At 42.6% G+C, this 25,553-nt stretch overlaps 1 long non-coding RNA gene across 1 annotated transcript; it reads right to left on the reverse strand.

Annotated features, from left to right (window-relative positions):
• Window positions 1-21,268: 21,268 nt before the first annotated feature.
• On the reverse strand, window positions 21,269-23,911 carry LOC130459777 (uncharacterized). Its single transcript, XR_008919380.1, has 4 exons — window positions 23,488-23,911; window positions 23,142-23,383; window positions 22,563-22,627; window positions 21,269-21,576 (listed from the first exon to the last, which is right to left on the reverse strand). It is a non-coding gene; the product is annotated as an uncharacterized lncRNA (long non-coding RNA).
• Between the last annotated feature and the right edge of the window lie 1,642 nt (window positions 23,912-25,553).

Consider the following 25,553-nt stretch of genomic DNA (forward strand, 5'->3'; position numbering starts at 1 on the left):
AAAACGAAGGAAAATCCAGCACATCGTTCTTTTTTGGAAAAACGGAAAACCAATCCTTTGATTTTTGGAAAAGGGAAACCATCCTTTGATTTTTGGAAAAGGATAAACCGGGAAAAGTTATCGCTGCAACGACTAAGGACCTGCGCGGTTAGTGGCGCAGACCCCGCCCGCTGAAGGTGGGCGAGCCTGTCTGCTGAGGGTGGACGCCCCGTCTGATAGAAGTGGACGAATCTGTTTTGATGTTTTGAAAATAAGGACCTACGCGGTTTGTGACGTGGACCCCGCCGGCTGAAGATGGCGAGCCTGTCCGCTGAGGGTGGACGCCCCGTCCGATAGAAGTGGCGAATCTGTTTTGATGTTTTTTTTTGAAAATAAGGACCTACGCGGTTTGTGACGTAGACCCCGCCGGCTGAAGATGGCGAGCCTGGTTTTGTTTTTTTTTGAAGATTTTATTTTCTTTTCATTTTCGAAAACTGAGAACCTGCGCGGTTTGTGGCGCGATCTTGCCCGATCGAGGTGGGCCGGTCCCTATTTCATTTGTTCTTGGGATTTCTTTTGAGAATTTCTTTTTTTATTCATTCCTGTAAGAGCGAATTCTTTCGAGGGATGCTCGGATTTAGATGCAACCTGAATGTGGGTTGGCAACGTGTCTAAACGGACCATCGTTTCATGGTCGTCTGTCTTTCATGGTTTTGAACAAGTCTTTACGGCTCATAGGATGTATGTCACCGTTTAGAACTGGCCTAGTTATGCCATTACTCGGGTCCTTGTGAAATAACCGGTGGGACCATATGTAAATGTTAATGGAGACCCTTTGCTTTGAGGTCGAGTTTATTTTTGAATTTGTCCAAGCACGGGGCGTAGCTTGGAAATGTTGTTTCAACTTGCATCCCTTTGCATATTTTCTTTCTTTCGAGCCCCCAAGCATTTGTACTTGGTGGTCGTTCTTTGCCAGGAGAAGTGCGTATTTTATAACATCCTTAATCGTGTTTGGGATCGTGCTCGTATGTGCGAGCGATCTTTGTAGTGGTATGCTACTTTGATGAAGTCGTGGAGTGCGACTTCATTTTTCGGGCGACAAAGTTTTGCTTTGTTTTCCAATAATTAGCACATCGAGCTTACTTCGGCCCGGATTGATCTTTTTGACAAATAAACGCTTTTTAATTTGAGAAACCAACGACTTGTTTTTTTTTGTTTTTGTGTTTCGAAGAATGACCTTGATTTTTATTTTTCCTATATTGCCTTGAAAAATGTACACATATTTTTTCTTGAGATGAGTCTAAGTTTCGACAAGCTTTAACATTTGTTTTCACTATTCGGGCTTTAAAGGTGCTCTGGGCTTGATCTTGATTACAACAGGGCCTCGTGTCTACCAACACGGTTTCAAGTTCTTTCCTGCTCCGTGTTTTGAAGGATCCGGACCTTGGGCTACATTTCCGGCGCGCCTGGCCAGGCGTTAAAAATTTCGGCGCCCATCCTTGGGCGCTGGATATTCTATTTTGGCAGTTGCCGGATTTCTTAACGCGTTTCCTAAATGGGATTAGGATGTCGCTTGATGCTTTCGTGTATGTATAGGGGTTAAGTACGTATTTCTTTTTCACCACTCTCAATCTTCCTCTCTTTTGCAATTGCTTAGCTTTTATTTTTCCCTGATCTTGCCATGTCGATTCCTCCTTTCTCCCTCCAACGAGTTGTTAGGCGCTGGCTAAGAGCCATTAATCCCACGGAAAAGGCTTTGTTGAAAGGATACCACTTAGAGGCATTCTTAGGCTTACAACAAATTAATATTGATTATAATCTTCTGTATGCGGCCCTAGACTTTTGGGATTCTGATCACCATGTTTTTGTCTTTCGGGGCAATGAAGTATGCCCTTTGCCAGATGAATTTGCCGCGATCCTTGGTTATCCTACCAATGCTACTCCTGCTACCCCTGGCACTGTTGAAGAGCGTAAAACAACCATAAGGTCTTTCCTAGGACTAAATGCTAACATGCTCGCTGAGATCGTTGTGGGTGATAAGGTTAATTTGGCAAAGCTTGTAAAACATCACTTTAGACCTAGTAAAAATATGACCGAACAGAAATTGAATATTCGAGCACTTGTATTCTGCTTGTTGAACCACTATTTACTGTCGAATAACAATGGCGAGTTCGGTGATATACGGTTGATCCCTTTGATCAGCCAGATGGAGAGTTGCTATTCCATTATGCCGTTGGTTGTTGCCGAGACCTTACTGAGTGCGGATGAGTTAAAAAAGGATGCCAAGTCTGAAATTTTTAAGGGGAGCCCCCTATTGCTGCAGGTAATCGATCGTTTATTCGCGCAAAGTAATACACATACTTTTTTCTTTTTCTTTTCTTTTTTCGTTTGCCTCAACAGCCCCCTGCCTGGAGCTGATTTTCAGCGCCCAGAGCTGGGCGTCGGAATTTCCGGCGCCTGGTCTTGGGCGTTGAAAGTGCGTCCCAGGCAGGACTATTGTTTATTATTATTTTTCTGATCGTACCCCTTTTTTTTGCAGATTTGGCTCATGGAACGACTTAGGATTTTAGAAGCTCCTGCCGATCCTAAACATTATCGCCCTATAGCCTTGGGTAACCGAAAGTATTTGCACCAAGGCCAGGACGAGGCCGAGTTGGCCTCCTATTTTACTCATGGCATATGCTCTATTAAGTGGGTGGTACCGTGGTGGGGTTTGACTAATATGACGGGGGGTTCCGAGGTGTTAGTTTATGTTTCTTTGTTGGAGTTATCTCGGCCCGTTTATATCTTTCCTTACCGAGTCATGCGACAATACGGCTTAAGGCAGACTATCCCGTTTTCCGATACGGTACCACCTAAAGTAGTGGTCTTTTCACAAGCACGGGTTCAAGCGTGGGCTAAGTATTATGGTGGCCTCCCGCGTTGGACCGTGGATAGAGATGGCTTTGTGGGTCTTTCCGAAAACTACAAGTTGTGGATGAGTTCCGATGATAAGGCTGTGAGAACTAAGGCTCGAAATGAAGAGCAGGCTGAGATTTTGATACCTCGAGGTAGGGCTAAGTATGAGAGCCGTGATCTTGCTAATCCTCCCGACCATGGTATTAAGACTGTAAAAGCTCGTCCTGATCGAAAGCGAAAGGAAGTTCCTCCCCGTTCCAGTTCTAGGCCTAAAAAGGTGCCTAACATGAAGGGGCCTGCCGTTCACAAAAGAAATGCAAGCTCTCGCGGAGATCGTCGCCGGAATAATGTATGGGTTAGGAAAGTTCAGCCCCTAGTAGAACAAGTGGCTAATCCAATTGATGTTGATAATCCTTCCCCTACTATTGTTTGTGCCCTTGAGGCTGAGCGGGCTATAGCTGTTCAAACTGAAAATGTTTCTGAGGCCTTGGCATCCTTGGGAGTTAGTGTCAAGGAGCCTGTTCTTATGGAGATTGATATAGGGGCAGCGCAGAAGCCTGTGGAGGTGGGCCCTGCGAACATTGCCCTCTACAAAACTTTATTTGATGATCCGGAAGAACTCGAGTAGTGTATTTCTTGTTAGGGTGTAGGTGCCCTTTATTTATTTCAGTTGTGTTTGTTTTTCATTCCTTAGCACTTTTGTTTTCCTTCTTATTATATTAATAAAGGCGTAATTTTATTTTTCTTGTTTTCCTTTTGCTTCTCCTTTTTTATTTGCTCATTTCCAACACTTATGCACATTATATTTTTGATTTGATTAGACCGAATCCATAAATGGGATTGCCTACGTATCCTTATTAAATAACTTTAACTTAGAATCAGGTCGCGCGTAGTTCTAGCTAGAATAAATTCTAGGATGCCGAATTTGATAAGTACGTTCTGAGATGGAAACATATTATTTGAAACGGTAGAATAAGTGAAGTTTATTATTATTTTAATCTGCTGCTTTGCCGTAAGCCAAAAATTTGTTTTATTTTTTTGAGTTGAGTACATGTATTTGCACAAGAATCTTTTCATGTGTTTTTTTTTGGTACGTATATCTGAATACGTGTTGTACCCCCCCCCCCCCCCAAGTGTTCGTTATTTTTCCGTGTATGTGCGGATAAAATGACGAGCACGTCTGGGCAAAATTTGGCAAGCAGAGAGATTCAGCGCCCAGGCTGGGGCATTAAAGATTTCGGCGCCCAGCTCTAGGCGTTGAAAATGATTCCTGGGGAGATTTCTTGGCGCATTGCTTCACATGTTTTTGCGTTTATTTCTTTTTCTTTGTTTCATTTTACTTTTAATTCGTCATAAATCAATTTTGACGCTATTTCGGAAGCTTTTGGGCTGTTAGCGTTAGACGCATTTTTGTCTGGATTAATTTTTTCTATTCGTGACTCGAAACGGCTTTGAAAATGGAGTTAGGATGCGGAAGATATGAAGATCTTTGCGTAGGCTTTTTTGGGTGGGTTGAGGTGCGTGTTGTTAATGATGGGTTCATGTTTTATAATTTTTTTTTTTGGAGCAACATTTGCATTGTTTGGATTTGATTTCTTTTGGTTTCTTTGGGTTGCACGGGTTTGACCTTTATGTCTTGGAAATATGAAGGGGATGGTGTGGTTTATTTTGTGGATTTTTGGGAATTGGTTTCGATGTCACGATTCAAGACCGAGTGGGCCTTGCTATTGGGCCTAAAGTGGGCCGCTTCCTTACATTTTTTGATTATGTTTGCAAGTATGATTAATGCTTATTTAGTGTTAGAATAATATTTTAGGAGAAATTTTACGCCTTTATTAATTTGGAAAGTAAGGAAAACACACTGAAATAAATTAATCAATATTCTAAGGGTTCTTAGGACCATATCTAGAGCTTTATTCTTTCTATCATCTAAAGAACTACTAGGCGTTTTGCTAAAGTGCTCTCTACGGCTCAAGCCTTGGGTCTAGTCTCGTAGAACCTTGGTCCTTCGCCTGTACTCATCTTGAACTCTATTCCCTTTGCGTTGACCCACTGACATGTCTTCACTCATACGTTCTCGGCCTCTTCTAGTGTTGATGTAGGAGCAATCAACCGAGTTGGATCGAAACCTTCATCTTGCAGAGCTAGGGTAGTCATCACAGTCTCGTCCTCCATAGGCCTCGATTCGTTAAACAATGTCCATAGAGCTTGGTTGTCCAATATTTCAGCTGTTTCAGTCTTGGTGAGGTGGAGTGCCTCATCCAAAGTATGGCAGTCATGGAAAATTTCAAATCCGGGCTTTAGCAGGCCATCCTGAACGAAGGGTTCAGGGAAGTCACAGCATGGGTGTTCTTCTCCTTCCCGGACAAACATACCGTTAAGGGTTCTTTGATATGGGGGAAGAAGGGTGGCTTGTTTTGTCTTGGCTGGCTTAAGGCGTAGCCTAGATACGTGGTCAACAATATCTTCCTCCGTTGGTTTATAGCCTAGGCCAAAGGGAGTAGATTTGTTAGGTGGGGGATGGAACATGTAGTTCTTCTTCCTTATGCCCAATGGAGTTCCCGGCAAATATCCTTGAGCTAGTAATATTTTAGGGATGACCCGGGATGCACGTGGATCTAGAAATGCTAAATTATAGTCCTCAATGACTTGGATGGCTTCATCCACTTGAAAACCGTAAAGGTCTTCTGCAGTCTCAGCCGTTCCAACCATAGTACAACTGACGTCAAGAGGAGGGGCGCGTATTTCCAGAATTACCCCGTTATGATTAAGTTTAACCATTTGGTGCAAGGTAGAAGCCACACCTCCTAAGTCATGGAGCCAAGGGCGTCATAAGAGGAGGTTGAATGTGGGCTTGATGTCGATTATTTGAAACTCCGTGGTACTTGCCACGGGCCCAGTTTGTATTATGAGGTTGATTTTTCCCAATACAGGCCTTCGAGAGTTATCATAAGCTCGTACCCCTTGCGTGGAGGTTCGGAAGTCATCGCTGTGAGGGGGTCGAAAAAGCACGAGGCTAATGCGTGACCTTGTCCCTCGTGGGTGTGACGTTTCTTTTTGTCAAATCAAGTGTAATTGGATTTCCTGTGAGTTTACACCCAATTGACTAGTAATATAGGAGTCGCCATTCAGTTTTTAACGACAATGAGAAAAACTGACAAAACCCGGTTATCGTGACATAAAGGGAGTGCAATTATGTTTGACCACGACGGCCGTAGGTTCCCTTGTGATCCCTGGTGTGGGGATCTCTCAATATACACCCGCAAGGTAGAGATTGAGGGTTCGGGGGACTGTAACTACCGAGAGGAGTACTCGCTCTTCGATAACTCCAGAGGCAGGATATCCTTACTAGCTGAGTATAAATAATTGAAGGGACATGCGTTAACTATTAAACTAATCTGAGTTGATTTTAACAATATGCAACATATAATACTAGATCGATCGCGATTATCTGATTTAGATTGTTTTAAGGGACCTAGCATGATAATCCAATTTCCCAACATATTATCTTTATTAGGCGTGATAGAACAATCAGATTTAATTAGTTTAACAGTTCATAAAAGGGCGAGGAAAGCAATTAAATCACGCGAAGGGGCACATTACGACGCACCCTTGAGAGGTGCGTCACAGTTCTCAGAAAACTAACCACTTTGACTTTGCTATTACTCCTTTTATTTAACGAATCTCAAATTACGGGACATGATACGTTCTGTTCGATTTTTGGATCGATTGCGGCAGAACGCGTGATCAGTTTCTCAGCGTGAGGCTTAGGCTTAGGGGTTTAGAGTCAATACTCAGAATAATAATTGTGTGTTGTGTTCTTTTTCACTTCGAACTTAGGGCCCTATTTATAGAAAAGAGTTCGTGGAAAGATAGAATTGTAGAACTCTAATCCACGAGGAATTAGGAAAGAACACGTCCCAGGTAATTTCAGCGCCCAGGGCTGGGCGCCGAAGATTTCGGCGTCCAGAGCCAGGCGTTGAAAATAGGGTCTGGGCCGTTTCTTTGTCAGATTCGGATTCTTAGAATCCGGAGTGTATGAGACTTTAATCGAGTCTTTTAGTGCGTATTAATTTTATGATGGAATGCATCTGGGCCCGTTACGAACTCTAGGCTCGTTAGGATTTTAATTAATACGTAACTCTTATTTTCGAATCGTATTAGGAATAGGATTCTCTCGCAATTTCTATCTCATTTAGGATTTATGTTGGAGTGCAACACCTAATTTTGACAGGTTTTTATCTTTTATGACTTGCCACTTTTAACAACTACCCATTACGGAAGTTACTATTTTTAGCAGGTTTTCATAAATAGCAGATTTCTATAAATAGCAGGTTTCGGGTGAAATGAAAAGGGGAATTGAGATTCGTTATTTTATAGGAGATGCGTTGTCAAGTGGAGATTTATGTTCTCATCATCGAACCTTCCCTTTCGGGAATGGGGACAAAAGTAGGTGTCTACAGTTAGCCCCCACTTTGACTGAGTCTTGGAGTAAGACGATGGTCAAAGTATTAGACGGAGTGCGCCACACAAGTCATGGTGACCTGCTTTTGCGAGGGTCTCACGAGCCCCCGAGTGATAACATTTGACTTAAGGGTCATCACTTGAAGTGTCGACATATCCCTCACTTGTCATTGGGATTTGTCAACGGATAGTATAGAAACTCCCTCACTTTGTCATTGGAAGTATCTAAAGAGACGTAGAAACTCCCTCACTTTGTCATTGGGAGTAGCTACAGATGTTTTCGAAATCAAAGCTATAAAGTGTAATTGGGCCTGGCCAAGCCCAATCACGAGGTAAAAATGTTTTTAAAAGATTCTCATTTTCAGGGCTAGCTAAACGAGAAAACCCCCCTGTTTTTATGGGACGTAAAACGAAGGAAAATCCAGCACATCGTTCTTTTTTGGAAAAACGGAAAACCAATCCTTTAATTTTTGGAAAAAGGGAAAACCGAAAAAAGTTATCGCTGCAGCGACTAAGGACCTGCGCGGTTAGTGAAGCAGACCCCTCCGGCTAAAGATGGCGAGCCTGTCCGCTAAGGGTGGACACCCCGTCCGATAGAAGTGGACGAATCTGTTTTGAAATTTGTTTGTGCTTTTTGAAAATAAGGACCTACGTGGTTTGTGACGTAGACCCCGCCGGCTGAAGAGGACGAGCCTATTTTGAATTTGAAGACTTTATTTTTCGAAAACTGAGGACCTGCGCGGCTAGTGACGCAGACCCCGCTTGTTGAAGGTGGACGAGCCCATTTTGAATTTCTTACTTTCTTTTCATTTTGCCTATGTAGAACGGCTTTTGTGTTTGCAACCTGTTGGTGGGTCGCAATATTTCCTGATTAAGTGTGTCCTATAAGTGGGCCCACATTGTGTATATTTCTGTTAACGATATTTTTTTTTAAAAAAAAATACCGTTTTTTTTTGAGATTATCCAAACACGGGACTGTGTATAGCGTAGTCCGGGAACATGATTTTAACTTGCACACTCTTTGTTGGAGTATATATTTTTTCGCGAGCCCCCAAGCAATTGGGCTCGTCGGTCATTTTTTTGCCAAGAGAGGTACCCGGCTTATAACGTCTTTTAATCATGTCTGGGGTCATGCTCGTATGTGCGAGTGACCTTTATAGTGGTATGCTATTTTAACGAAGTCGTGGAGTGCGACTTCAGTTTCCGGGTGACAAAGTTTATTTTCCAATAATATTCGGTTTAGCTTGGCCCGGATTAATCTTTTGACAAACAAACATTTTTCATTTTTGAGAAACCAACGACTTAACAATATTTTTTTTGGTGTTTCGAAGAATGACCTTGATATTTATTTTGCTCATATTTGTTTTGAAAAGTGTACACATATATTCCTTGAGACGAGTCTAAGTTTTGACCAAGTTTTAACTTTCATTTTTTGATATATGGGTGCTAAAGGTGCTTTTTGGGCTTGATCTTAATTGCAATAGGGCCTCGCGTCTAGCGACACGGTTTTAAGTCCTTTCCTGTTATGCGTTTTGTGAAATCTGGGCCTTGGGCTGCACTTTCAGGGCCCAAAGGAGGGCGTTAATTATTTCGGCGCCCAGCCGTGGGCGCTGAAAGTCCTCTCCTGGCGATTTTTGGTTTTCGGATTTCTTTACGCGTTTCCGAATGGGATCAGGATGTCACTTGATGTCTTCAGCTATATATAGGGGCTAGATACGTCCCTATTTTCTATCACTCTCAATTTTCTTCTCTCTTGTAGTTGCTTAGCTTTAATTCCTCCTTGCTTTTGTCATGTCGATTCCTCCCTTCTCACTCCAACGAGCTGTTAGGCGTTGGCTACAAGCCCTTACTCCTAGGCTTACAACAAATTAATATTGATTATAACTTTCTGCATGCATCCCTAAGCTTTTGGGATTCCGATCATCATGTTTTTGTCTTTCAGGGCAACGAAATATGTCCTTTGCCAGATGAATTTGCCACGATCCTTGGTTATCCTACTAATGCTACTCCTGCCACCCCTGGCACAATTGAAGAGGGTAAAACAACCATAGGGGCTTTCCTAGGACTAGATGCTAACATGCTTGCTGAGATTGTTGTAGGTGATGAGGTTAATTTGGCAAAGCTTGTAAAACATCATTTTAGACCTAGTAACAATATGACCGAACAAAAATTGAACATTCGAGCCCTTGTATTTTGCTTGTTGAATCATTATTTGCTGTCGAATAACAATGGTGAGTTCGGTGACATAAGGTTGATCCCCTTGATTAGCGAGATGGAAAGTTGCTATTCTATCATACCGTTGGTTGTTGCCGAGACCTTGCTGAGTGCGGATGAGCTGAAGAAGGATGCCAAATCTGAATATTTTAAGGGGAGCCCCCTATTACGGCAGGTAATTGATCTTTTCCTTGCGCATCTTTTTTTGCATTCTTTTTTACTCGTCCTGCCTGGAGCTGCGTTTCAGCGCCCAGGGCTGGGCGTTAGAATTTTCGGCGCCTGGTCCTGGGCGTTGAAACTGCGCCCCAGGCTTCGTTTGTTTATTTATTATTTTTTAATCTGATCGTACCCATTTTTTGCAGATTTGGCTCATGGAACGACTTAGGCTCTTAGAAATTCCTGCCGATCCTAAACACTATCGCCCTATAGCCTTGGGTAATCGGAAGTGTTTGCACCGAGGCCAGGACGAGGCCGAGTGGGCCTCCTTTTTTACTCATGGTATCTGTTCTATTAAGTGGGTGGTACCGTGGTGGGGTTTGACTACTATGACGGGGGGTTCTGATGTATCGGTTTATGTTTCTTTGTTGGGGCTATCCCGGCCCATTTATATCTTTCCTTACCGAGTCATGCGTCAATACGGCTTAAGGCAGACCATCCCCTTTTCTGATACGGTACCACCTAAAGTAGCGGCCTTTTCACAAGCACGGGTTCAAGCATGGGCTAAGTATTATGATGGTCTCCCGCGTTGGGCCGTAACTACAAATGGCTTTGTGGGTCTTTCTGAAAACTATAAGTTGTGGATGAGCTCCGATGATAAAGCTGTGAGGACCGAGGCTCGAAATGGGGAGCCGACTAAGCTTTTGATACCTCGTATTCGGGTTAGATATGAAGGTCGTGATTCTGCCAATCCTCGCGCCCATGGTATTAAGACTGTGAAAGCTCGTCCTGATCGAAAGCGAAAGGAAGTTCCTCCCCGTTCCAGTTCTAGGCCTAAGAAGATGCCTAACAAGAAGGGGTCTGCCATTGCTAAAAGAAATGTAAGCTCTCGCGGAGATCGTCGCCGGAACAATGTATGGGTTAGGAAGGCTCAGCCGCCTGTAGAAACAGTGACTAATCTAGTTGATGTGGATAATCCTTCTCCCGCCATTGTCTGTGCCCTTGAGGCTGAGCAGGCTATAACTGAGAATGTTTCTGAAGTCTTGGCATCTTTGGAAGTTAGTGTCCAGAAGCCGGTTCTTATGGAGATTGATATAGGGGCAACGCAGAAGACTGTGGGGGTGGATCCTGCGAACCTTGCCCTCTACCAGACTTTATTTGATGATCCGGAAGAACTAGAACAGTGTAGTTCCTGCTAGGGTGTAGGTGCCCTTTGTTTATTCCAGTTGTGTTTGTTTTTCCTTTTTAGCACTTTTGTTTTCCTTCTTATTATTTTCTAATAAAGGCGTATTTATTTTTTTTACTTTCGTTTTTGCTTCTCCCCCCTTTTTTATATTTATATATGTCTAACACTTTTGCACAATGTATATATATTTTGCTATTTAATTGGACCGAATCCATAAATAGGATTGCCTACGTATCTTTGTTAGAATCAGGTCGCGCGTAGTTCTAGCTAGAATAAATTCTAGGCTGCCGGATCTTAATAGATATGCCCTGAGGTGGAAACATATTATTTAATCGGTCAAATGAGTGAAGTATCGTCATTATTTTCCTCTGCTGTTTTTTTTGCCGTAAGCCGTGTATAAAAATGAAATTCCATGTGTTTTTTGTACGGCTATTTTTTGGTACGCATATCTAGATACGTGTTGTACCCCCCAAGTGTTCGTTATTTTTCCGTTATGTGCGGATAAAATGACGAACACTTTCTGGGAAGAAAAAAAAGTTAGGCAGGGAGAGAGTTTCAACGCCCAGGCTGGGGCGTCAAAGATTTCGGCGCTTAGCCCTGGGCGCTGAAAGTGATTTCTGGGCGGTCGTTATTTTTTTTTGACGCTTTGCTTCACATGTTCTTGCACTTATTTCTTTTCTCTTTGTTTTGTGCTTTTGCTTTTTTACTCGTATTAGAATCAATTTTGAGGCTATTTCGGAGGCTTTTTGACTGTTAGCGTGAGACGCATTTTTGTCCGGATTAATTTTTTCTACTCATGACTCGAAACAACTTTGAGAATGGGGTTAGTGTGTGGAGGATATGAAGATCTTTGTATAGGCTTTTGAGTGGGCTGAGGTGCGTGTTGATGCCAGGGGCGGCGTTTATTTTTATGAGTTTTTTTTTAGCAACATTTGTATGGTTTCTTTTGCTTTCTTTGGGTTGCATGGGTTAGACCCTTATGTTTTGGTAATGTGGTTCTCTTTTGGGGTTTGATGAATTTCGATGTCACGATTCAAGACCGAGTGGGCCTTGTTTATTGGGCCTAGAGTGGGCCGCCTCTTTGTAAGTACGTTTGGTGCTCTTTTAGTGTTAGGAATAAGGTTTTTAGGAGGAATATTACGCCTTTATTAATTCGAAAAGTAAGGAAAACACACTGAAATAAAATTAACCTATATTCTAAGGGGTCTTAGGACCATCTAAAGCCTTTATTTTTTCTACCAATCTAAAGAACTACTAGGCGCTTTTTACTATGGTGATCTATATGGCTCAAGCCTTGGGTTTAGTCTCGTAAAACTTTGGTCCTTCACCGGTACTCACCTTGAATTCTATTCCTTTTGCGCTGACCCACTGATATGTCTTCACCCATCCGTTCTCGATCTCTTCTAGTGTTGATGCAGGAGAGATTAACCGGGTTGGATCGAAACCTTCATCTTGTAAAGCTAGGGTAGTCATCACAGTCTCGTCCTCCATAGGCCTCGATTCGTTAAACAATGTCCATAGAGCCTGGTTGTCCAATATTTCAGTTGTTTTGGTCTTGGTGAGGCGGGGTGCCTCATCCAAGGTGTGGCAGTCATGGAAAATTTCAAATCCGGGTTTTAGCAAGCCATCCTGAACGAAGGGTTCAGGGAAATCACAGCATGGGTGTTCTTCTCCTTCCCGAATGAACATCCCGTTAAGGGTCCTTTGATATGGGGGAAGGAGGGTGGTTTGTTTGGCCTTGTTGAGGCGTAGCCTAAACAGGCGGTCAGCAATATCTTCCTCCGTTGGTTCATAGCCTAAGCCAAAGGGAGTAGATTTGTTGGGTAAAGGATGGAATGTGCATTCCTTCTTCCTTATGCCCAATGGGGTTCCTGGGAAATAACCTTGAGCTAACAGCATTCTAGGGACGACTCGGGATGCGCGCGGGTCTAGGAATGCTGGATCATAATCTTCGACGAACTGGATTGCTTCATCCATTTGAAACCCATAAAGGTCGTCTGCAGTTTCGGCCGTTCCAACCATAGTACAATTGACGTCGAGGGGAGGGGCGCGGATTTCCAGTATTACCCCGTTATGGTTAAGTTTAACCATTTGGTGCAAGGTAGAAGCCACACCTCCCAAGTCATGGAGCCAAGGTCGCCCCAAGAGGAGGTTGAAAGTGGGTTTGATGTCGATTATTTGAAACTCTATGGTGCGTGCCACAGGCCCGGTTTGTATGGTAAGGTTGATTTTTCCTAACACAGGCCTTCGAGAGTTATCATAGGCTCGTACCCCTTGCGTGGAGGTTTGGAAGTCATCGTTTCCTAGCCCCAAGCAATGGGCGATTCACAATGGGCAAACTTTAACCGCTGAACCGTTATCTACGAGCGCTAGGGGGATGTTTTGTCCTTTGCATCCGACCTCTAGATAGAGGGCTTTATTATGAGCACCCCCCTCCTTGGGCAAGTCTTTGTCAGTGAAAACTATGGCCTTTTCTCCAGCATCTCTCGTGACGTGGCTAACCAATGAGTCAGGTGTGATATTTGTAGGAACCGAGATGAGGTCAAGTGAGCGGATAAGCTTTTCGTGATGTTCTTTTGAAGTACACATGAGGTCCCAGATGGTAATCTCGGCCTTGGTTCTTTTTAGCTGCTTCAAGAGAGGATTTTCAATGACTTCCGCGACGGTGGTGTGCCGTCCTTTCTCAGGAGTTTGTCTGACTGGGATATCGTCAATAGGAGGTGGACGAATATCCGATTGATATATCCTTTCGGATCGCGTGAGATTGTCAACTTCGGGTTCCTGAGGGGTGGTGTCAATGAGAGCATACCCGGGCCAAGTTTCAGTAAAGAGGTCCTGGCCCGAGACTTGAGACAGGTAGATATCTTCAGCATCATCATCCCACACACCGCACACTTCTCTCTCGATTCGATCCATAGGGACCACAGCGAGTGGTGCACCTTGAGGTGTAATATACACCGTAGGGTCGAAGTTCTCATTTTCTGGTTGGTCGAGAGAGAGGTGACAAGAGCCAAGTGGGCTTTTGTTGTTGTTGGGTTTGCCAACGTTAGGGAGCGGTATCACTTCATCCTCTATCATGTCCTGGATCGTATGTTTTAGGCCCCAGCAGTTTTCGGTGTCATGCCCATTTCCTTGATGGAATTTGCAGTAAGTACCTTCGACCCAATATTTGTTCTTGACAGGAGGGTCACGGGTGGGGCCTATAGGCCTTAACTTTCCTTGATTGGTTAGTCTTTCAAAGGCTTGTACCAAAGTCGACCCGAGTGGGGCAAACTTCCGGTCTCGGACCCATCTTCCAGGGTTTCTTCGGGCGGGAGTCTCCTCTACGGCATGGACTTCTTGGGCTTGGGATGTGTTGCCCCTGTTGTAGGCGTTGCTTTTGTATGCGGGTTTACTTTGTATCATTTTTGCGAGGTCATCCTCGATCTTTATTCCCACATCATAAACTCTTTTGAAAGTGTCAAGTCCCAGGTACCTAAGGTGTTGTCTGTAAGCCGGGTCCAGGTTGTCAATGAATTTTTGGACCAATTCTGTTTGGGGAGGCCTATTGATTAGCTGGCCCGCCTGGTCCCTCCATCTAGCAAAGTAGGTTGTGAAACCTTCATTTTTCTTTTGGAAGAGAACTTCCAGCTCGCGCATGGTGACTTGAAAATCCATGTTCGACGAGTATTGCTTAATGAAGACATTGACAAAGTCTTCCCAAGTGGGGAAGAGCTTAGGGTCCTGGTGGTAGTACCATTTGAGCGGCACAGGTTACAAGGACAAAGGAAAGTCAGGTAAATACATGGACTTATCCACGCCTTTCAAGTTCATAGCATTCACAAAGCTCAATAGATGATCACGAGGATTGTCCGTGGCTTTAAACTTTGGCAAGTCAGATGAACTAAACTTTTCTGGTAGTTTGCCAGGAAAAGGTTCAGGATCAAGGGAGAAGTACTTGCTCCCCATGGTTTGCTGTAGGACCATTTTTTCAATCCTTTTCTCGTTATCGAGGTCATTTTTGGCTTGTGCAGCCGCTAAGGCTTCGTTTTCCATTTTCAGTTGGCCCATGAGTTGGGTCATTTGGGCCATCTGGTCTCGCAATTCTTCGATGGACATGTTTGAGGGTGCGAATCGAGGTTGGGGAAGCGGAGATCCTTGAAATGAGGGATGACGGACGGAGCTTGGAATCACTAAACCTGGTGTTGGCGATGTATCTTCGAGACGCATTAACCTTTAATTTCCCGATCGGCACCAAGTGGCAGGACTAGTCCTATGCATAAGATAAGCTAAAGTTTAGGCCCCAAAGTTTCAAGCATTACTTAGTCTAGACTTTGACTCTCTCTATTGGTTTCCTCGCTCTTTCTTTTGTTGGTACACTTTTGGTTCTTTCTTTTGGTCATTCTTTGGATTTTCGAAACACTTGCCCATTGTGACATTCATAGTTATTGGCATGTTCGGTTTTGGTGCCGAGCATTGTCGTCGTAGGAGGCCTAACAACTACTCGAAGAGTTATTTATATATTTTTTAGTCGTTTTAAGAATCGAGTGCTTTTCATACGCCCTTGCAGCAATTTCTACGAACGGTTTATTTTTGCTACATATTTTTTGCGCGGGCACCGAGGCTGCTGCGCCTGACCAAATGGCCAGGCAGCAACTTCAGCGCCCAGCGTAGGGCGTGAGAAATTTTGGCGCCCAGCCAGGGGCGATGAAAATGCATCCCTGGTTGGTTCTCGTTTTCTGTTCACGTCTATTTTTTGTTTATGCGACTTTGATTTAGCGTGCTTGCCTAATAACGTCCTTACGCGTTGTGCAGCGTTTGTGGGATTCGTTACAGGCCATCCCGAGCGTCGCTTATTTTTGTGGCGATCGTTCGGGTTTGCGGAACACGTATTTCTGTATAATTCTTTGGCCAATTGGTTTATGAACGTTTGGGCAATTTTTAAGGTCATTGGTTTTCTAACATTGTTTGTCACACACAATCACATATTTCGCTAAACATAACTAACATTACATCATGAGGCAATAATAATATGTCATGTAGTTTATGATAGGATTCTATGGGTAGTATTTGCGCCTGGCTTGGTACTGCTTCTATCGCAGATCCAACACATGCCCCGGTCGAGGTAGTGCCTTCAACAGACGAATTTCGCCCAAGAGGCCAATCACGATGTAAGCCAAGGGGGCATGCACCAATGAGAGGGACCTAATGGGCGAGCGATTGGGTTTGGGACGGGTGTACTACTAGCGAAAGTGACGAGTGGACAACATTCGAAGCGTATGCACCCCCCGGTTGGCGATGGGTATCCTTAGTCCTAACTCCCTGAGGGAGCCACGATTCGTTATGCGGTTCTGTCCGTTCACATTAATATGCTGATTTTGAGGTCGTCCCAACTTGATGGGGAAATAAACGCGGGGTAGGATCGTTTCACCCTTCGGCTATTTTGATTACCTACGAGCACAAGTATTTCCTTCACTATCCCCAGCGGAGTCGCCACTGTGAGGGGGTCGAAAAAGCACGAGGCTAATGCGTGACCTTGTCCCTCGTGGGTGTGACGTTTCTTTTTGTCAAATCAAGTGTAATTGGATTTCCTGTGAGTTTACACCCAATTGACTAGTAATGTAGGAGTCGCCATTCAGTTTTTAACGACAATGAGAAAAACTGACAAAACCCGGTTATCGTGACATAAAGGGAGTGCAATTATGTTTGACCACGACGGCCGTAGGTTCCCTTGTGATCCCTGGTGTGGGGATCTCTCAACATACACCCGCAAGGTAGAGATTGAGGGTTCGGGGGACTGTAACTACCGAGGGGATTACTCGCTCTTCGATAACTCCAGAGGCAGGATATCCTTACTAGCTCAGCATAAATAATTGAAGGGACATGCGTTAACTATTAAACTAATCTGAGTTGATTTTAACAATATGCAACATATAATACTAGATCGATCGCGATTATCTGATTTAGATTGTTTTAAGGGACCTAGCATGATAATCCAATTTCCCAACATATTATCTTTTTTAGGCGTGATAGAACAATCAGATTTAATTAGTTTAACAGTTCATAAAAGGGCGAGGAAAGCAATTAAATCACGCGAAGGGGCACATTACGACGAACCCTTGAGAGGTGCGTCACGGTTCTCAGAAAACTAACCACTTTGACTTTGCTATTTCTCCTTTTATTTAACGAATCTCAAATTACGGGACAGGATACGTTCTGTTCGATTTTTGGATCGATTGCGACAGAACGCGTGATCAGTTTCTCAGCGTGAGGCTTAGGCTTAGGGGTTTAGAGTCAATACTCAGAATAATAATTGTGTGTTGTGTTCTTTTTCACGTCGAACTTGGGGCCCTATTTATAGAAAAGAGTTTGTGGAAAGATGGAATTGTAGAACTCTAATCCACGAGGAATTAGGAAAGAACACGTCCCAGGTAATTTCAGTGCCCAGGGCTGGGCGCCGAAATCTTCGGCGCCCAGAGCCAGGCGTTGAAAATAGGGTCTGGGCCGTTTCTTTGTCAGATTAGGATTCATAGAATCCGGAGTGTATGAGACTTTAATCGAGTCTTTTAGTGCGTGATAATTTTATGATGGAATGCATCTGGGCCCGTTACGAACTCTAGGCTCGTTAGGATTTTAATTAATACGTAACTCTTATTTTCGAATCGTATTAGGAATAGGATTCTCTCGCAATTTCTATCTCATTTAGGATTTATGTTGGAGTGCAACACCTAATTCTGACAGGTTTCTATCTTTTATAACTTGCCACTTTTAACAACTACCCATTACGGTAGTTACTATTTTTAGCAGGTTTCCATAAATAGCAGATTTCTATAAATAGCAGGTTTCGGGTGAAATGAAACGGGGAATTGAGATTCGTTATTTTATAGGAGATGCGTTGCCAAGTGGAGATTTATGTTCTCATCATCGAACCTTCCCTTTCGGGAATGGGGACAAAAGTAGGTGTCTACAATCGCTTCCTAGCCCCAAGCAATGGGCGGTTCGCAATGGGAAAACATTTACCGCTGAACCGTTATCTACGAGTGCTAGGGGGATGTTTTTTCCTTTGCATCCAACCACTAGGTAGAGGGCCTTATTGTGGGCGCCTCCTTCTTTAGGTAAGTCTTTGTCAGTAAAAACTATTGCTTTTTCCTCAACATCTCTTGTGACGTGGTTAACCAACGAGTCAGGTGTGATGTCCGTAGGGACTGAGATGAGGTAAAGTGAGCGAATAAGTTATTCACGATGTTCCTTTGAAGTGCACAAGAGATCCCAGATGGTAATCTCGGCTTTAGTTCTTTTTAGTTGCTTCAAGAGAGGATTTTCGATGACTTCTGCGACGGTGGTGTGTCGTATGTTTTCAGGAGTCTGTCTGACTGGGATATCGTCCCCGGGAGGTGGGCGAATATCCTGTTGGTATACCCTTCCGGACCGAGTGAGATTGTCAACTTCGTACTCTTGAGGGGTGGTGTCAATGGGAGCATGCCCGGACCAAGTTTCAGTAAAGAGGTCCTGGCCCGATACTTGAGACAGGTAGACATCTTCACCGTCATCATCCTACACACCGCACACTTCTCTCTCGATTTGATCCCTAGGGACCATGGCGAGTGGTGCACCTTGAGGCGTAATATACACCGTAGGGTCAAAGTTCTTATTTTCTGGTTGATCGAGAGAGATGTGACAAGAACCGAGTGGGCTCTTGTTGTTGTTGGGTTTGCCAACGTTAGGGAGAGGTATTACTTCATCCTCTATCATTTCCTGGATCGTGTTTTTTAGATTCCAGTAGTTTTCAGTATCGTGCCCATTTCCCTGATGGAATTTGCAATAGGTGCCCTCGACCCAATATTTATTTTTGAACGAAGGGTCGGGTGTGGGGCCTATGGGCGTTAGCTTTCCCTGATTGGTCAGTCTTTGGAAGGCTTGTACCAGAGTCGACCCGAGTGGGGTAAACTTTCGATCTCGGGTCCACCTTCCAGGGCTCCTTCGGGTTGGGGTTTCTTCTGCGGCGTGGACCTCTTGGGCTTGAGGCGTGTGGCCCCTGTTGTAGGTGTTACTTTTATATGCAGGCTTACTTTGTACTATTTTTGCGAGGTCATCCTCGATCTTTATTCCTACATCATAAACCCTTTTCAAAGGTATCAAGGCCCAAGTACCTAAGGTGTTGTTTATAAGCTGGGTCCAGGTTGTCAATGAATTTTTTGACCAATTCAGTTTCAGGAGGCCTATTGATTAGTTGGGCCGCTTGGTCTCTCCATCTAGCAAAATAGGTCGTGAAACCTTCATTTTTCTTTTGGAAGAGGACTTCCAACTCGCGCATGGTGACTTGAAAATCCATGTTTGACGAGTATTGCTTGATGAAGACATTGACAAAGTCCTCCCAAGTGGGGAAGAGCTTAGGGTCCTGGTGGTAGTACCATTTGAGTGGCACAGGTTCCAAGGACAAAGGAAAGGCAGGCAAATACATGGACTTGTCCACACCTTTAAAGTTCATGGCATTCACAAAGATCAAGAGATGATCACGGGGATTGTCCGTGGCTTTGAACTTTGGTAAGTCAGATGAACTGAACTTTTCCGGTAGTTTGCCGGGAAAAGGTTTAGGATCGAGGGAGAAATACTTGCTCCCCATGGTTTGCTGCAGAACCATTTTTTTGATCTTCTTCTCGTTATCGAGGTCATTTTTGGCTTGCGCAGCCGCTAAGGATTCATTTTCCATTTTCAGTTGATTCATAAGTTGGGTCATTTGGACCATTTGGTCTCGTAATTCTTCCATGGACGTGTTTGAGGGTGCGAACCGAGGTTGGGGAAGCGAAGATCCTTGAAAGGGGGAATGACGGATGGAGCTTGGAGTTACTAGACCTTGTGTTGGTGATGTAGCTTCGAGACGCACTAACCTTTGATTTTCAGATCGACGCCAAGTGGCAGAACCAGCCCTATGCATAAGACAAGCTAAAGTTTAGGCCCAAAGTTAAGCATTACTTAGTCTAGACTTCTGACTCTTTCTATTGGTTTTCTATTCTCACTTTTGTTGGTACACTTTTGGCTCTTCTTTTGGTCATTCTTTGGATTTTCGAAACATTTGCCCATGTGACATTCAAAGTTATTTTAATTAGCATGCTCGGTTTTGGTGCCGAACATTGTCGTCATAGGAGGCCTAATGACGACACAAGGAGTTGTTTATTTTATAAGTCGTTCTTAGAACCGTGTGCCTTTTTCCATACGTCCTCGTAGCAAATTTACGAATTTTTTTTATTGCTACGTATACTTTATGCGCGGGAACCGAAGCTGCTGTGCCTGACCAAAAGGCCAGGCAGCAACTTCAGCGCCCAGCTCTGGGCGTTGAAAATGATTGGCGCCCAGCCAGGGGCGCTGAAAATGCGTCCCTGACTGGTACTCGTATTCTGTTCGCGTATCCTTTTTTCGTATATACGACTTAATTTTGCGTGCTCGCCTAATAACGTCCTTAACGCGTTGTGCAGCGTTGTTGGATCCGTTACAGGCTGTCCTGGGTGTCGCTTATTTTTGTGGCGATCGCCCGGGGCTACGGAACACGTATTTTGGTATAACTCTTTGGCCAATTGGTGTTTATGAATGTTCGGGCAATTTTTAGGGTCGTTGGTTTTCTAGTATTACTTGTCACACACAATCACATAATTCACTACACATAACTAACATTACAACATGAAGCAAAATAATATGTCACGTAGTTTATGATAGGCTTCTATGGGTAATATTTGCGCCGACTTGGTACCTCCTCTATCGTCGATCCAACACAGGCCCCGGTCGGGGAAGTGCATTCACGAGCGAATTTCGTCCCAAGAGGCCAATCACGATGTAAGCCAAGGGGGCATGCACCAATGAGAGGGACCTAGTGGGCGAGCGATTGGGTTTGGGATAGGTGTACTACTGCGAAAGTGCCGAGTGGACAACATTCGAAGAGTATGCACCCCTGGGTGGCGATGGGTATCCTTATTCCCAACTCCCGAGATGAAACATGCCAAGGGAGCCAAGATTCTTTTTGAGGTTCTGTCCGTTCACATTAATATGCTGATTTTCAGGTCGTCCCAACTTGATAGGGAAATAAACGCGGGGTAGGATCGTTTCACCATTCGGCTATTTTGATTACCTACGAGCACGAGTATTTCATTAATGTCCCCAGTGGATTCGCCACTGTGAGGGGGTCGAAAAAGCACGAGGCTAATGCATGACCTCGTCCCTCGTGGGCGTGACGTCGTCAGATCAAGTGTAATTGGATTTCCTGTGAGTTTACACCCAATCGACTAGTAATATAGGAGTCGCCATTCAGTTTTTAACGACAATGAGAAAAACTGACAAAACCCGGTTATCGTGACATAAAGTGTAACACCCCGACAATTCTCTCTTTTCTAAAATAATCTTTTAATATAAAACGTAGAGAATTATCAAGGCATTATCGCCCGTGTGAAAACGTAACGGCTTATTCAGAATTTTGCAGCGGAAAACATAAAACTAACTTTAGGTTTATAAATAATCGATTACAGATTTAGTCCCCAAAAATCAACCAACGAAAATAAGGAAATATAAATAGTACGACAAGTTTAAAGTCCCAATTAACAAACCCAAGTTAATTTAGCAAATCAAAACTAAATACAAGCTCTCTATTCCCGATCCCAATGATGCAACATCTTCAAACCTGCAGATGGACAATGCTTATTGATCCTTAGAGACTGCTCACCAAAGATTGGGTCATCACAGGATCAATAAGGCATAGCCATGATCAACATGCACAAGCAAAAGCACGTAATCAGCAAAGCTGAGTACTACATACTAAATCAATAATAATCCTAACATGATACTATTAAACGATCAATCCTAACATGACACTAATGAACATAAATAAGGGCAGACAAATCATGATAATCTGAAGACCATACTTGACTAGACTAGGCTAGACTGGACTAGACTTTTATAACAATAATATTATTTTAATTGAAATAGGCAATGGACCGAGTTTTCTAGCTAGACGAGGTACGGGCGCGACTCCGTAACCTCAGTGACCTGCGATATCGAGGAACGTTTGACTGAAAATAGGACGCGGTGATCAATCCGGTCCGAATGAAAGGCCATGGGCTACCACCATGAACCCCAACTCCTGTTTGTCCGTCACTTTAGACGTGCACAGTCTAAAGCTATTGCTACTCAGTTTCACTTTACATGATTTACAAATTGACACCCAGTTATGACTCAACAATCACATAAGGCATACAACTCACATTTATTTACAACTGCTTTTATCCTGGAATTAAGTAAGTGATCACAAAGGCATCAAACAAGACTCATTCCAATTAACTCCAATCTTTTCTTTAATACTGATCAACCCCTGAATATGGGTATAAGGTTTCAACTTACTAAATGAGGTCCTCCGCCCTCATAAAGTAGTGAAAAGCTAAAAAGGGAACAACAATTAACTGATCTGAATTGTATACTAAATACTCTAGTGTTCCCAATCAAACATGTTTGCATCAATCTTCCATACTAACATGTTATAATCCTCAAAATGCAATAAAGGTTTAATATGTTCATCCAACAGTATCAAACATGCAATTTCAACCTGACTAAGTTCATCAACAACATTAACATAACCAAGTTTATCAACAATTCAACATGGTTTCAACAATTGGCACACATTCCAAGCACACAGGTATGTACGTACCTTGTGTAAACAAACTGATACGTCACTTTAACACTTTTAAAAGTCGCCTAAAGAGAATTCTCCACCTAACAACAACCAATATAGACTCATATCAATTCATATTGAATTTTCAGCAACATTAGGGAGCTTCAAACCCTTCCTAAACATAATTATAACATTTCCCAATATCGAAACTTGAATATTTGATTTCCTAGCATCATAATTGTTATATTAATTATTGAGATTCGTTGAAAACTTTTCAAAGCATCATACTTTAAATTTCCAGCAATATAACTAATTTCAAACTACTCCAAAACATATTAACATGTTTGAAATCATAAAAACAATAAATTTAATAATTCTCAAACATCATACTATGATTTTCTAACTAATAAAACCTTAAAAATTCAAGCTTTATAATTTAAAACCCTTATTTAACAAAATTAATAAATCTGAAAATTAAATAATTCATTATGCAAAATATGAAATATGATTTCTATATTTAGATAATTAAAACTATAAATTTAAAGCATGAAAACATTAATTAAATTACTAAAACAAAATAAAAAAATTAAATAGTTTTAGGGTTAAAGAAATAACCAAAAAGTGAGGAAGAGAGTGATGGCCGGCAGCAGGGGGCGCGGCAGTGGGACGGTCGGCGTCTGGTGGTGCGGCGACAGTGGTGGTGCGACGTCGCGGTGGTACCACGCAAAGGAGAAGCAAGAAAAGAGAAGAGGAAGCTGGCTGGAAAGGCGCGGCTATGGCTGGCGTGCGGTGCAGCAAGGTGGCACGACAAAGGGGCACACCCGCAGCGACCAGGTGGTGGCGGCGATGGGTGGTGGCTGTCGAGAAAAATAGGCAAGCAAGGAATTAAGGAGAGCAAAACTGAGCAAGGTGAGGAGAAGAATGAAAGGAAAAACGAGTGAGAGAAGGAGAAGGAGATTACCGGCAGAGGAGGACGGCGCCAAGGGACGACGGTGGTCCAGCGGTGGTTGATTGGCGGCTGAGAGTAAGGAGGTTGCAAGATTTTGATTTGTGTTTTCACGTGAAGGCTAAAGCAAGAAGGAAGGTTTCTTGGTTTCACGTGAAAAAGAAAAGAGGAAGGAGGAGGATTATTTTGGGTTTATTGATTTGGGCTTTACCCAATTGGGCCTAGAATTAGGATTTGAGTTTTAGTGTTTGAGTCAAACCGAATAGGATTGTTTTCTAAATTCAATCGATTTTCGTAATTCAAATTCTTTTCAACTTAAAATTCTAAAATTATTCTTGATTGCACAAATCGTTAAAATATTTAGAATATATTTAAATATACATTAAATATATAAATATAATAAGTTTCAAAAATCGTTAAATATTTAGAACGTACTTAAAATAAAATAAATATACGTTAATTATATATTTATTACTAAAATTCATAAATTCTATTTAAATATAAATAATATACGTTAAAATATATTAATAAAATTTATAAATTTACGGGGGATTACAATCTACCCCTCTTAAAAGAAGTTTCGTCCCGAAACTTGACACGAAATTTCCCACATTTTCCCCAAAAGCTTTTGACTTATTCTTACTAGAGAAGTACTTATGCCACCTATATGCACTCTTTTGCCAACTCAAAGCTGTTTGTGTTACTCATGAACACCTTTTCTTATGCGGAGAATCTATTTGCTTTGCATCAACTTGTATAATTTGCTAAAATAAGCATAGAAATGCATGAAAACACCATAAAATTAGGTAAAAAGCGCGAATTTATATCGCATTCTACCCCTCTTAAAGAAAACGAGTTACGCCCTCGTAACTCATCTCACGGAATAACTTTGGGTATTTCTTCCTCAACGAATTATATATGTCCTCAATACAATATTTTCACTCAAATCATTCTAGCAATGGACTTCTACACTTTTCCCTCACAATGCCTCAACATGTGACATCGTAATGCTCGCATGGTAACTATTGGTGCAAGAAATTCAATCACTCTAGTTGGTCTTCCCAATTACCCTTAAAGTCAATTAACACAGAATCTCAACATATATTTCATAGTAATCTCAGTCTGTCTATCGGTTGCAGGGTGGAAAGAAATACTCATTTCAATGTTGTTCACAAGATTCACTAGGCCTTTTTGCCAAAATTTCAGACTTTATAGTCGGTAAGGATCTCAAATGTTGTCCCATAAAGATAATGTCTCCAAATCATTCAAAGCAACGCACTAGCAGCTAGCTTTAGGTCATGGGTTGGGTAATTGGCTTCATAAAGTTTCAATTGACGCGACAACAGGTGCGGAAGTCAAACGCTCTTTCAAAATTTAGAAAGCTTTCTCCCATTTCTCACTCCACTCGAATTTTGATTCCTCTTTCAACAAGTTGGTCAATGGTTTTGCTCTCTTCGGAAAGTGTTTCACAACTCCTATAATGGTCATCTAGGCTTAGAAAACTTCAAGTATCGGACACGTTCTTTGGAGTAGGTCGCTCACTCACAGCTTGAATCTTAGCAGGATCTACAGAAATTCCTTCTGTTCAACTTTTCCTTGTTACCGAACCTCATTACGCTTTTCATGGGTGTATAACTTTTGGGCTTTTCTCTTAGCTCTTGCGCCAATTCATGTATTTCTTTACATCTTTTCCAGACAACAATGATTTCTAACGATCCTGGACCACTCAAATCGTCTCTTAGATTTATTCCCTTACGTAACATAGTTCTCAATCAAGTTAGTCCTTCACTTTTCCACTGGTGTCACTTATACACACATGACTTCAAGATTTGTATACTTCATTTAAGAAAAAAAAACTAGATTCTTTCTAAGCGTCTCCAAATAATCCTCAAGTGTTTGTCATGCTCTTTCTTATTCCTTGAATAAATCAGGATATCATCAATAACACAATAACGAACTTAATTCGGAATTCGTAGAAAATCTCATTCATCAAATCCATAATTAATGAAGGTGCATTGGTTAACCCAAAAGACATTACTCTAAACCCATAATGACAATAACGAGTCCTAATGAGGTCTAGG

Source organism: Spinacia oleracea, chromosome 4 (assembly GCF_020520425.1).
Source record: "Spinacia oleracea cultivar Varoflay chromosome 4, BTI_SOV_V1, whole genome shotgun sequence".
NCBI lineage: Eukaryota > Viridiplantae > Streptophyta > Magnoliopsida > Caryophyllales > Amaranthaceae > Spinacia > Spinacia oleracea.